General features: G+C 48.1%; 1 long non-coding RNA gene across 2 annotated transcripts in view; it reads right to left on the bottom strand.

Annotated features, from left to right (window-relative positions):
- Nucleotides 1-10,889, bottom strand: part of LOC108512889 (uncharacterized) — a 23,581-nt gene extending 12,692 nt beyond the window's left edge. The window contains exons 1-3 of one of the 2 annotated variants that reach the window (XR_001880736.1): nucleotides 10,596-10,889; nucleotides 9,421-9,544; nucleotides 5,840-5,961 (exon numbers count right to left, since the gene is read on the bottom strand). This is a non-coding gene — a long non-coding RNA (uncharacterized LOC108512889). Of the gene's footprint in view, nucleotides 1-5,839; nucleotides 5,962-9,420; nucleotides 9,545-10,595 lie in introns of those variants that run through there. The other variant, XR_001880737.1, reaches the window with a different exon arrangement.
- Between the last annotated feature and the right edge of the window lie 487 nt (nucleotides 10,890-11,376).

Below are 11,376 nucleotides of genomic sequence, written 5' to 3'. Positions count from 1 at the left end.
TCTTTAAAGCCTTTTTTTTTTTTTTTTTTTTTTGAGACGGAGTTTTGATCTTGTTGCCTAGGCTATAGTGTGATGGTGCGATCCCAGCTCACTGCAACCTCTGTCTCCCAGGTTCAAGTGACTCTCCTGCCTCAGCTTTCCCAGTAGCTGGGCTACAGGCACGTGCTACCACACCCAGCTAATTTTTTTTTTTTTAATTTTTAGTAGACACAGATTTCACCATGTTGGCTAGGTTGGTCTCGAACTCCTGACCTCAGGTAATCAACCCTCCTTGGCCTCTCAAAGTGCTGGGATTACCAGCGTGAGCCAGCACGCCTGGCCGCAATTAAAATTTTGGCTGTTGTTTTCATCCTTCAAGCCCTGACCCAAAAGTCACCTCCTCCATGAAGTCTGCCTCTAATCTCCCAAAAGTGCTGTGTAATAGAACCAAACTTACCCTAGTCAGCCTTAGTAAGCATGCATGTATGTTGTATGTCTTCATCCTCAGAGGAGAACTGATGGGGGAAGAGGGCAAAACTCCCTGATGCCAGTGCCTCATGGGTTTGAGTCCTGGCACCTCCACTAGCTTGCTGTGTGACTATGAACAAAGCTCAATTGCTCTCTGGCCTTGATTTTTCACTTCTAGATTCACTTTCACTTCTAGATTCTGTTCAAGATGTACGATTTTATGCAGTTTCTGTCATGCGGCTGCCTGGGACTAGGTATGTCCACTATCATATTATCATATTCATTCATATTTTTTTCTCTCTCTGTCTTTCCCTGTTTCTGTCTCTTTTCCCCTGTTTTTCTCTCCTCTCTCCTCTTCCCTTCTCTGTTTCCTTCTCTCTTCTGTTTCTCTGTCTCTCTGTTTCTTTCCTTTTCTTCCTGTCTCTATCTGTTTCTGTCTCTAATTCCTACTATTTTTCTCGCTCCTCCTTTTTTTCTTCTAAGTCTTTCCCTCTGTCCCTCCAACCTCTTTCTTCCTTTTCTCTGTCTCTCTGCCTCTTCCTTTATGCCTCTCTCTTCTTCTCTGATTCTCTCTCTGTTTCATGAACTTCAACCTTGGAATCTGGCTGAATAACTTCCAATCCAAAATAGTTTTGGTGCTTCCTGAGTATTGCTAGTGAGGACAGGTAGAAATGGGGTCCCTCTGAGGTTTTCAGAAAGCTCAAGTTCCCTGCTCCTTGGGAAGGGTACTTCACAAAGCTAAGGAGGAAGGCAGCAGGATGTAAGGTCTCATAACATGCCCCGTTGGCTCCTACCCTCCAGCCTTTCACCCAAAGAAACAACATTGCCCACAGATTACAAAGGGTCTTCATCTCCTAAATGATCTGAGCCAGAAGTTCTTAGAAACCATATTCCTACTCTCTTCTGACACAATCCCACAAAATCATTTTGCAGATGTGAAAACTAAAGCCCACGCATAGGAAAGGACTGGCTCACTATTACGCAGTAAAGTAGCAGAGCTGGAACTAGAGTGCTAGTGTTCTGACTCCTAATCAACTTCTGAAAAGGTTATAAAATTGATTCAACATCACCAGCCAAAAAGCATTATTGGACTGGGCATGATGGCTCACACCTGTAATCTCAACACTTTGGGAGGCCGAGGTAGGAAGATTGCTTGAGCCTAGGAGTTTAAGACCAGCCTAGGCCACAGAGTGAGACCCCAAATCTACAAAAAAATTAAAAATTAGCTGGGCATGGTGTTGCATGCCTGTGGTCCCAGCTACTAGGGAGGGCGAGGTGGGAGAATCACCAGAGCCCAGGAGGTTGAGGCTGCAGTGAACTGTGATCACATCACTGCACTCCAGCCTGAGCTATAGGGCCGGACCCTGTCTCAAAAATAATAAAACAAGGCTGGGCCAGGTGGCTCACATCTGTAATCCCAGTGCTTTGGGAGGCCAAGGTGGGAGGATCACTGGAGTCCCGGAGTTTGAGACCAGGCTCAGCAACATAGTGGGATGCTGTCTCCAAAAGAAAAAAAAAAAAAAAAAAGGCAAGCATGGTGGTCCTAGTTACTCAGAAGAGGCTGAAGTGAGAGGATCACTTGAGCCCAGAGGTTTGAGGCTTCATTGAGCTGTGATCAAGTTCTGCAGCCTGGGCAACAGAGTGAGACTATCTCAAATAAATAAATAAGAAATAAATGAAATAAAATAAAGCACTGTTGGTGTTATTTTTCTAGTAGAAGAAGAGAAAGCTGAGGATTGAAATGGGCAGAGTGGTGACCTAATCAATATCCAGATTGTGAACACTTAAAGGCAGGGTCTCTGTCACCTTTGTTTCCAATGAAAGCCCCATACAGTATCTGGCCCCAGCTCAGTGATTAATAAATGAGGGAGGGAGTTGTCATCAGGCATTTGAGGGACACTGATGCCTCCTCTGGGACTCTGGGTATTTATGCAGAGACTCCAGAAAGCTGGAAATCAAAGGACTGGGGATTTAGTCTCAGTCTGTCCAACACTGGTTCAGCTCCCCACTCATTTCTCCCACCCCTCCATAAATGAGTTTCTTCTTTATAAAAGAAGAGGTAATGGTATCTGCCTCATCTGGCTCCCTGGAGCTTGAGGAAGCTGAAATGAAAAAGAAAAAATAGGAAAGAGCTTTGACAAAAACAAGACACTACTCTGCAAATGTGATGGCCGGATGCTATGGTGATGTCCCAGCTAGTAATTATGTTCTCAGCGGCAACTGTGGGCAATGAGTGAGTTATCTTCTCACTCTCAAAGCCAGAGGCCTTGAAACAGGAGAAATTAGGTGAGCCTTTTCTTAAGAGTTTTTTGGAGGGGACCAGAGCAGACCCCCTCACTCCCAACACACACACATACAAACTATACCCCAGATTCCAGCCTTCTGGGGATTCATAGTCAGCTTAAGCAAGGACTGCATCCCTGCCTCTGCTATTTAATTCCGAGACACTGGGGTCCCTAAGTTATTGAGGTTTTCTCGGAGAGCTAGACAGCTTGAAGTGAGAGTTCTGCCAATTCCATTCAGTCGCCAGTTTCCTACAGCCAGCCTTGGGCTCCCGGTTCTTATTTCAGCTAATTTTACTCTGCGAGGCCCCCTTACAGGTAAATGTAGGCAGCTCCCCCTCTCTGAACTCTTTTCATCTGTACAACGGAAAAAAAAAAAAAAAAAAAAAACAGGATGAACTAGATGCCTAACTAACATTATGTTTCTGAATCTGGACTAGGATTCAGAAGACCTGGGTTTGAGTCCTAGCTCCATCACAACGACTGTACAACCTTAGTCAACTTCTTTCCGGAGCCTCAGCTTTCACAACTACAAAATGAGGCATTTGGGTTAGATGCTTGGCAGTGTGTTTCAAAAGTTCTGAACCGGCATTCAGGAAACGTGGATTCTAGCCCCAACTGCCACAGAGTGAATCACTGCCTGAGTTTAGACTGGTCTCATCTCTTCTCTGGGCCTGCTTCTCTATCTTTATCGTGAGGATATTCAAATATAAGTTATCTAAACACACCCTCTGATTCTGACAGCCTGTGGTTCTAGAATTTTACAAGTACTGAAAAGGAAGTGAAGAAAGGGAGAGGCCACACCCAGAGTAATTTCTCATAAACTGGCAAGTGGTTGCCCTCTATGGGTCTGACCTGGAAGTGCAGGCCCAATTAGACCACTTGCTGTAGCAACTGCTAAAGAGCTGAGGCCAGAGGGGAGCACAAGAGATCACTGAGTACTTCACTAGATAGGGCCAGAATCAGGCTGCGGTTGACCTACAGACCTCCCAGTCCCTCACAATGAGAGACATCCAGATAAGAAGTGTGTGCTGGGAGACTGAACCTTCTCTCCTAGTGACTAGAAACAAGAGGCTTTCCAGGGCTGTGCAGAGAGCGTGGCCAGTAGGGTCTCTGCCATGGGCAAAGTGAATGTCAGGGGTGTGGATGAATGGGGGTGGAGTGTGACTGTGCTATGAGAGTGGGTATAGGAACAAGTTAGTTCCTTGGCTGAGAAGTTTTCACATGTGGGGCAAAGATATGGCAAGAACTGCTCAAATGAAAGTGCTTTTCAGCATCCCCATCTACTCCCTTCCCTCCTCAGAGAAAAGAAAATTTATGCCTGGGCAGAAAAAAGGAGTGACCTTAGTGTGAGAGTGAGAACCTAATCATGAGAAAGACTTAATCATGAGAAAGACTAAATCATGAGAAAGACCAAGGAGTGCTTGGTATTCAGGGAAGGCCCTACTGTCTAGAGGATTTGTGGGCTCAGTGTTGAGGTATCACTAAATTTGAGGGGCTTCTTGGACACAGTATTGCAGGGCATTACGTGCTGGAGGTGTAGGATGGGTTCAGATATAGGGTTATGTTACAGAAACAGGTGCATACTAAGGCTTTCATTACTGTCATTCTATAATGTTTTATTATATAAGCAGTACTAGGCAGGCCATGCAACACTGGGCTCCCCTCCCCATCTCTCTTTCTTGGTTAAAAGTCTGACCACCTAACTCAGATGCAAGGGAAACAACAAAGGCAGTCAGTGTTTCTTCTTATGTGACAGGGATGGTTGCAGCCCTACTTCTCTCCTAATTCACTGTAGAAACCAGGTCAAGTTTCAGCATCTCTCTGGGCCTCAGTTTCCCCACCTGAAACAGGAGCAAGCTGGACTTGATGAGCTTCCAGGTTTCTCCCAGCTCTGACATTCTATCTGGTTCTTTTTATAATGTTCTGTGGTGTTGTATGCTTCTCTGCCCCTACCCGAGTAGGGGCCACCAATTCCTAAAGGTCCTTTCAACCCTAACATCCAAGCCTACTCACTCAAGCTTCCAAGGCTTTCCATTACATCCTAGTCCCACCCCAACCACTTCATCCCACCACCATCCCCTCATGCCACTACCACCATTGCTGCTGTCTAGAACAGGGTGCAGTCTTCTCTACTTTTGTTTGGAAATTCTAACAACCCACCTCTGATGCTAATGAGTTGATAAAGATTGATACAGTATTGCTCTGAGGTGACAGAACTCCCAGTTCTGCCACTCTTCCCTTTGTGCCTTTGGGAAAATACCCCCACTTCTCTAAACTTAATTTTTTCCCAACTCAAAATTAAGGGTGGTAGACTAGAATGGTCTCTGAAAGCAGCAAATTGTTCCAACATCTTTCACTTCTAGGCAATGAGAAGGTCGAGACTGTCTTTGATGTTTTGCCATAATTCTGATCCTCTCTTAGTGTTCCTTAAATGGAAACCTCTCTGCCTACAGCCTCTCAGCTCTGATAAGTACCCACAGTTTTCACCAGCAACTCCTAGACCTGTCTCCTTCCCTTCCTCAGCCTGGTCCCAACACAAACAAAAAGTTTTTCTCTCCCAATCAAGGTGTCTGTGAGTCATAATAGTTTACTGTGAGGAACAGACTCAATGAAGATAACAAACTGCTTTTTACCCTATCAAATAATTTGCCTGCTGGGTGCAGTGGCTCATGCCTGTAATTCCAGCACTTTGGGAGCCCAAGACGGGCAGATCACCTGAGGTCAGGAGTTCGAGATCAGACTGGCCAACATGGCGAAACTCCATTTCTACTAAAAATACAAAAATTAGCCGGGCGTGGTGGCATGCGCCTATAATCCCAGTTACTCGGAAAGCTGAGGCAGGAGAATTGCTTGAACCTGGGAGGCAGAGGTTGCAGTGAGCTGAGATCATGCCACTGCACTCCAGCCTGGGTGACAGAGCAAGACTCCTTCTCAAAAAATAATAAAATAAAATAATTTGTCTATACGGTCTTGTCATTAGTTTATTGCACCACCCCACCACTGCTGATTCCCACAAGCCTCTCCCAGAAAAACCACAAACAGACCCTGGGACGGAGACTTTGAAGGATATTTTATTTAAAAGTTTTGTAAACAGAATTATTCTCACAGCTTCAGCAACAGCAAGGGCTCAATTCAACCTCCCAGTCCAGACTAGTTGCTTGGGATACTTCCTCAGACAACCCAGTGGCTTGATTTGAAGTTAGACCTGAGAGGGTCCCTTCTCTTCCTCCTGGAAGCCATTTCCAAAAGATGTGTATGGTGGGAAGCACCACAGGAAAAGGAGGGAGGAAAAAACATGCAGGTAGTTAAAAAATTTAAAAAAAGGTAAAAGAGGTGGGAAGGTAGCAGCGAGGATTGGGGTAGACCCATTGTAGGTACTAAAAAGTGTTTGGAAAAACTAATAAAGAATTAATAAATAAGCAAAATCAAAATTGGTCTTGTTTTGAGATGGAGTCCCTCTCTGTCTCCCAGGCTAGAGTGCAGTGATGTGATCTAGGCTCATTGCAACCTCCTTCTCCTGGGTTCAAGAGATTCTCCTGCCTCCGTCTCCTGAGTAGCTGGGATTACAGGCATGCACCACCACGCCTGGCTAATTTTTGTATTTTTAGTAGAGACGAGGTTTTACCATATTGGCCAGGCTGGTCTTGAACTCCTGAGCTCAAGTAATCCGCCCACCTCAGCCTCCCAAAATTGCTGGGATTACAGGTGTGAGCCACCGCACCCGGCCTCAAAATTGTTTTTGTAATCTGGAAGAGGAAATTGCTTGCCGATTGTTGCCAAAAATCCCAGTTTCTTTGTTCCTGTCCATGTGATGTGCAATAACATTTCATATCTATAGGTGATTACATACTGTTATCATGGCTGAAGTATTGTGATTAATATTGGCTAATACATTGTAATTAATGATAGCTAATACTGTATCTAAAATATTATGAAAAAGTCACAGAGATGAGGACGAGTGGGCAAGGATAAAATGGGATGAAGAGAGACCAGGCGCAGTAGCTCACACCTGTAATCCCAGCACTTTGGGAGGCTGAGGTGGGCAGATCACGAGGTCAGGAGTTTGAGACCAGCCTGGCCAGCATGATGAAATCACGTCTCTACCAAAAATACAAAAATTAGCTGGGTGTGGTGGCACGTGCCTGTAGTCCCAGCTACTCGGGAGGCTGAGGGAAGAGAATCACTTGAACCTAGGAGGTGGAGGTTGCAGTGAGCCAAGATGGCGTCACTGAACTCCAGCCTGGAAAAAAAAAAAGGATGAAGAGGATATCATGGAGTTAGAGTGCTTTGGTTCAGAACTGACTGACCTGCATCTGCTTGGAGTCTCTAGGGACCTTCAAAGGCCTTCTTATAGCTCTAAGGAGCATTTGTCCCAGGAGCAGTAGGGGGAGCAATGCTACAATCTGGCTATGCTTGGGCACTGAAGGTACCAATTGCCATCAATACCCATAACCAGTTGCTGTCAGGTACTCACAGATAATTACTATCAATACCCACAGGCAATCACCATTAATACTCATAGGCAATCGATGTTGATATCCTATGGCTACCATCACTCAGAAGTCTCTCATCTGGACCCTAGTCTAGATGGCAGGGGCAGGGATGAGGGAATGGAAGAGGAGAACTGGTTGAGAGGGAGATATAGCACTAATCCCAGAAGAACTACTTTCTATCCTTTCTGGTCACTCCAGGGTTAAGAAAAAGGCCTAGGGTAGGGCAAGGGAAAGCTGAAGCCTAGCTAGCCTTGCCCCAGGCCCCTTCCTTCAGGGTGTCCCCTTGATAACAGGGAAAAGTATGACCTTTAGGTAATGGTTACCTGATCCTGACTAGCAGGAATTGCCATGATCTGGGGCTCTTTCTTTTCTGTAACCAGAAACTGGCAAAAGGAAAGAAGGGAAGGTGGGGTCCATCCCTCTTGATCAATGGGCCTATTTACAGGGTCCCACTGGGCCTTAGTTTCTGGCGAGCCAGGGCTACAGCATAATAGCGCTGGAAGCGGATCAGGAGCACAGGAACCAGCACGATACCAGTGCACATGCCTGCAGTGGCTGTGAGAGCAGCAGTGGGTTGGCCCGAAGCAGAGAGGGGATAGATATCTCCATAGCTGACAGTAGTGAGAGTTATGACAGTCCACCAGAGACATGTAAAGATGTCTCCCAAGTGGGGCTTACTTTGGCCTGAGATGGACAAGCCTAACAGCTCCCCATAGAGGAAGAACAAGCCAAAGAACAAGATTTCAGCAACCTAACTCAGGAGAAAGGCACCACCTCTTTCCAGGAATAATGGAGGGTATGAACAAGGACTCTCATGGCCAAGGATTTTTCAAGGAAGCCCAGGAGATGAACCAGCTTGAGGACATAGAGAGAACGAATGGCCCCAAGGATTCGGCTAAGATAGAGTTGCCGTACAGCCTTGTCACCTACCACTAATTCCACCAATGCAGGGAACAAACAGAAGATATCAGCTAGACTGAGAGGGCTACACAAGAAGCGCACCTTATCAAGGCAAGAAATGGTCCAGGCAAAGAGCTCAGTTCCAAACCAAAGGGGACAGAGCAGCTCCAGGTATAGCAGATGTGGGGCATGGCGGTAAACAAAACTGTTGTTCTGCTGCTACTGCTGCTGCTGGTTTTCCCCACCCCATCCCATGTTCCGTAGTAGTAAAATTGACAGAGAAGTAATCCAGCTGGACCTCTGTCTCCTGGAAGAAGATGACCAGGGCATACATGGCAAAGAGTGTGGAGATCAGGGAAAGGCACTAGAGAAAAACATGCTTGTGAGAAATCCCATTTGCCAGCATCCCCACCTCTCTAACTATACTTCCACCCTTCTTGGCTTCCCTTTTGAGGGATGCCCCCAAATTGTGCCGGAAGTCTATAGATTCGAGTCCCAAGCACCATGTCAAGTGTGTAGCCATTGTGGCATTTTGGGAGGGTCCTTTGGGGGTAGGAGTGTCTAGCATGGTGCCACACACTGTTAATTAGTTACCCTGGCCCCTAAGGAAGACTGAGGTTGGTCAAGAAGCACCCAGAGCCAGGATTTCTAAGTATTTTGCAGTCCCTGGCCTTCTATGTGGTTCAGAAGAAGGCATTCATGCATGCAGGCATTCTCACAGGCCTCCCAAGACAGAAAGTCCTGCGTGTAGGTCTCCTTGCCACTTAGCGTGAGCTGGCAGCAAGGTGCCAGGGGTGCTTCTGCCAGGCCCCAATAAGCCAACTCCTCCTCTAGGATATCCCAACAAACGTTGGCAGGGCAGTGCAGCTGCTGAGTATGGTAGTAACCCAGCACATAGCCAAAGAGCTCAAGGTTGCTGTCAAAGAAAAACTCTCGGCCGGCCACAGTGGCTCACACCTGTAGTCAGAAGTTCCAGACCAGCCTGACCAACATGGTGAAACCTCGTCTCTACTAAATACAAAAAATTAGCCGGGCATAGTGGTGCACACCTGTAATCCTAGCTACCTGGGAGGCTGAGGCAGGAAAATCACTTGAAACCAGGAGGCAGAGGTTGCAGTGAGTCGAGATTGTGCCATTGCACTCCAGCCTGGGCAACAAGAACGAAACTCCATTTCAGAAAAAAAAAAGAAAAAAAGAAAGAAAGAGAAAAGAAAAGAAAAGCTCTCGAACCAGTGGGCCCTGAGCACCTGGGGTGCCAGGTGGGGATGGCTCAGTTGGCTTGTAGAGGCAGGTACCTGGAAAGGCCCTCATGGTGCTGATGTAGATCAGGTGGCATATGCCGCCAACATCCAGGATCAGTTTACTATCCAAGCCCTCCATGGAAAACTGTGAGCCTGCTTCTAGGCTGGCTGGGATCTGCTGGCAAGAGGAGGGATGACAGGGGTTAGGACATGACCCTCCTGCCTTCCTCTCCCTTCCCATGTTTGGCCAGGGCAGAAAGGGGGCTGAGAGCCACAGAAGTGATATGACAGCCCAGGCACCATAGGGAGGTTATCCCAGGCAGGGAGCTGGAGTGCCTTTTCCTCCTGGGTCTTCAGGAATCAGGAGGACAGCAAGCTCTCAAGTGTGGTCACAGTGACTGGCCAGTCTCTCCTGGGCGCAGCAGTTCCAGGAGAAAAACCAGCCTAGCCTGGAAACAGATGTCTTTCAGGGGCTCTTGGGAGGCACCTGGTGGCTCTGAGAGAATAGTTGTGCCACGGTATACAGCAGGGGAAGTTACAGACGGGCAACTGCAGACCAAATGGCCAAGATAGGAATGGGGCGTCTCTTAATCTTCTGTCATCACTTTGAAAACTTGGGACTGGGGTGGGGTGGGATGGGGAAAGGAGTAAATGGAAAAGCCACCATGGGAGGCTAAGTGCAGGGGATAGAGAGTGGAGTGAAAATGGGAGTGATAGGGAAGCTGGAGGGCCTTAGAGATCCCCAGGCCTCCACAGGGAGTAGGAGGTGCCTGACTGGAGAAACTGGCTTGGGGGTCAGCAGATCGGACAGTGATGGTTGTTGACTCCAACTCCCCTGGCGCCCGGTCCTGGGCACTCCTCAGCAGCAGCACCAGCAGCATCGGCACTAGCAGCCTCTGTGATTCTCTCTACTGGGCACCCTAAAATTGCTTTGGGCTTAATGAGTTCCTTGTCTGGGAATAGAAAGGAATAAGAACAGAGTGGGGAGTTGGGGAAGGAGAGAGAGAGAGAAAGAGGGAGAGAGGGCAAGAGGAACACAGAAAAGCAAATGGCTAAGGGGTGGGGGTCAAAACACCTACACTGATCAACATTTCAGTGTCCCCTACCCCCTGAGAAGAGTTTGCCTAAGCCTCCCATGTTTGTCCCTGAGGGCAAAAAAAAGAGGGCACAGGCTGGTATTCCCAGTCCAGGAATCTCTCCCAACCCCCAGCCAGCCCCTGCTCACTCACTTGGTTGTTTTGTATGGTCCACGAACACTCGCAGTTAAGGGACTGATGGCTGGTTGAGCGGCGGGGCCGGAGGTGGCGGGGTGGGTGGTGTGGCCAGCCTTGCTGCTGCCCCCGCAGTTCATGGCTGCCTCTGCATGGAGAGATCTCAGGCCCCAGGGCCAGGGTGTGCTCATGGAAGAGATAGCCAAGAGCCAGGGTTTTCCGGGAGCCTCTTATTCCTGCTGTGGCCAGATGATTAAGGGCAACAACTCAACCCAGGGCTGTATGCGCCCCTGCTTGCTTGTTTAGGGAGGCAGTCCTGGCCCCCAGCCAGCAGGACCCTGGCCAACTTTGCTGCTCCTCCTTCTCCTCCCCCGCGCCACCCGCCGCCCTTCATTCCAGCCTGCAGCAGAGGGAAAGCAGGAGGCAGCAGCTGGAGGAAAAACAGTAAGTTAGATGGTCAGGCTGCAGCCAAGAAGACATCTCACGAGACCAGTTAATATTTGGAACAACTTTCTACCCCATCACCCAACCCCACTCTAATTCCCCACCATTCCCCCAGCTCTGCTGCAGTCCTCCTATCAGAAGCCTGCAGAGGAGGAAGGGGCGTGGGGGGAGGAGCAAAACAAGGACCAGGAGACAGCCCGGGAGGCCAGTTGTGCTCCTGACTGTATCCAGCTGTTTCTGCCCACTCATTTTTATTTTCTTTTCTCTAGAGGCCCTCATGCCAAGGCAGGGGATAGGGATTGGAGAAGGGGAGGGGCAGGGGAACAGGAGAGAATCCTGCTTGCCTGTGGCCTGT

The sequence above is a fragment of the Rhinopithecus bieti genome, unplaced genomic scaffold (assembly GCF_001698545.2).
Source record: "Rhinopithecus bieti isolate Rb0 unplaced genomic scaffold, ASM169854v2 scaffold_31518, whole genome shotgun sequence".
Classification (NCBI taxonomy): Eukaryota; Metazoa; Chordata; class Mammalia; order Primates; family Cercopithecidae; genus Rhinopithecus; species Rhinopithecus bieti.
Note: the sequence above shows the minus strand (reverse complement) of the source record. Positions and strands in the feature narration are given on the sequence as shown.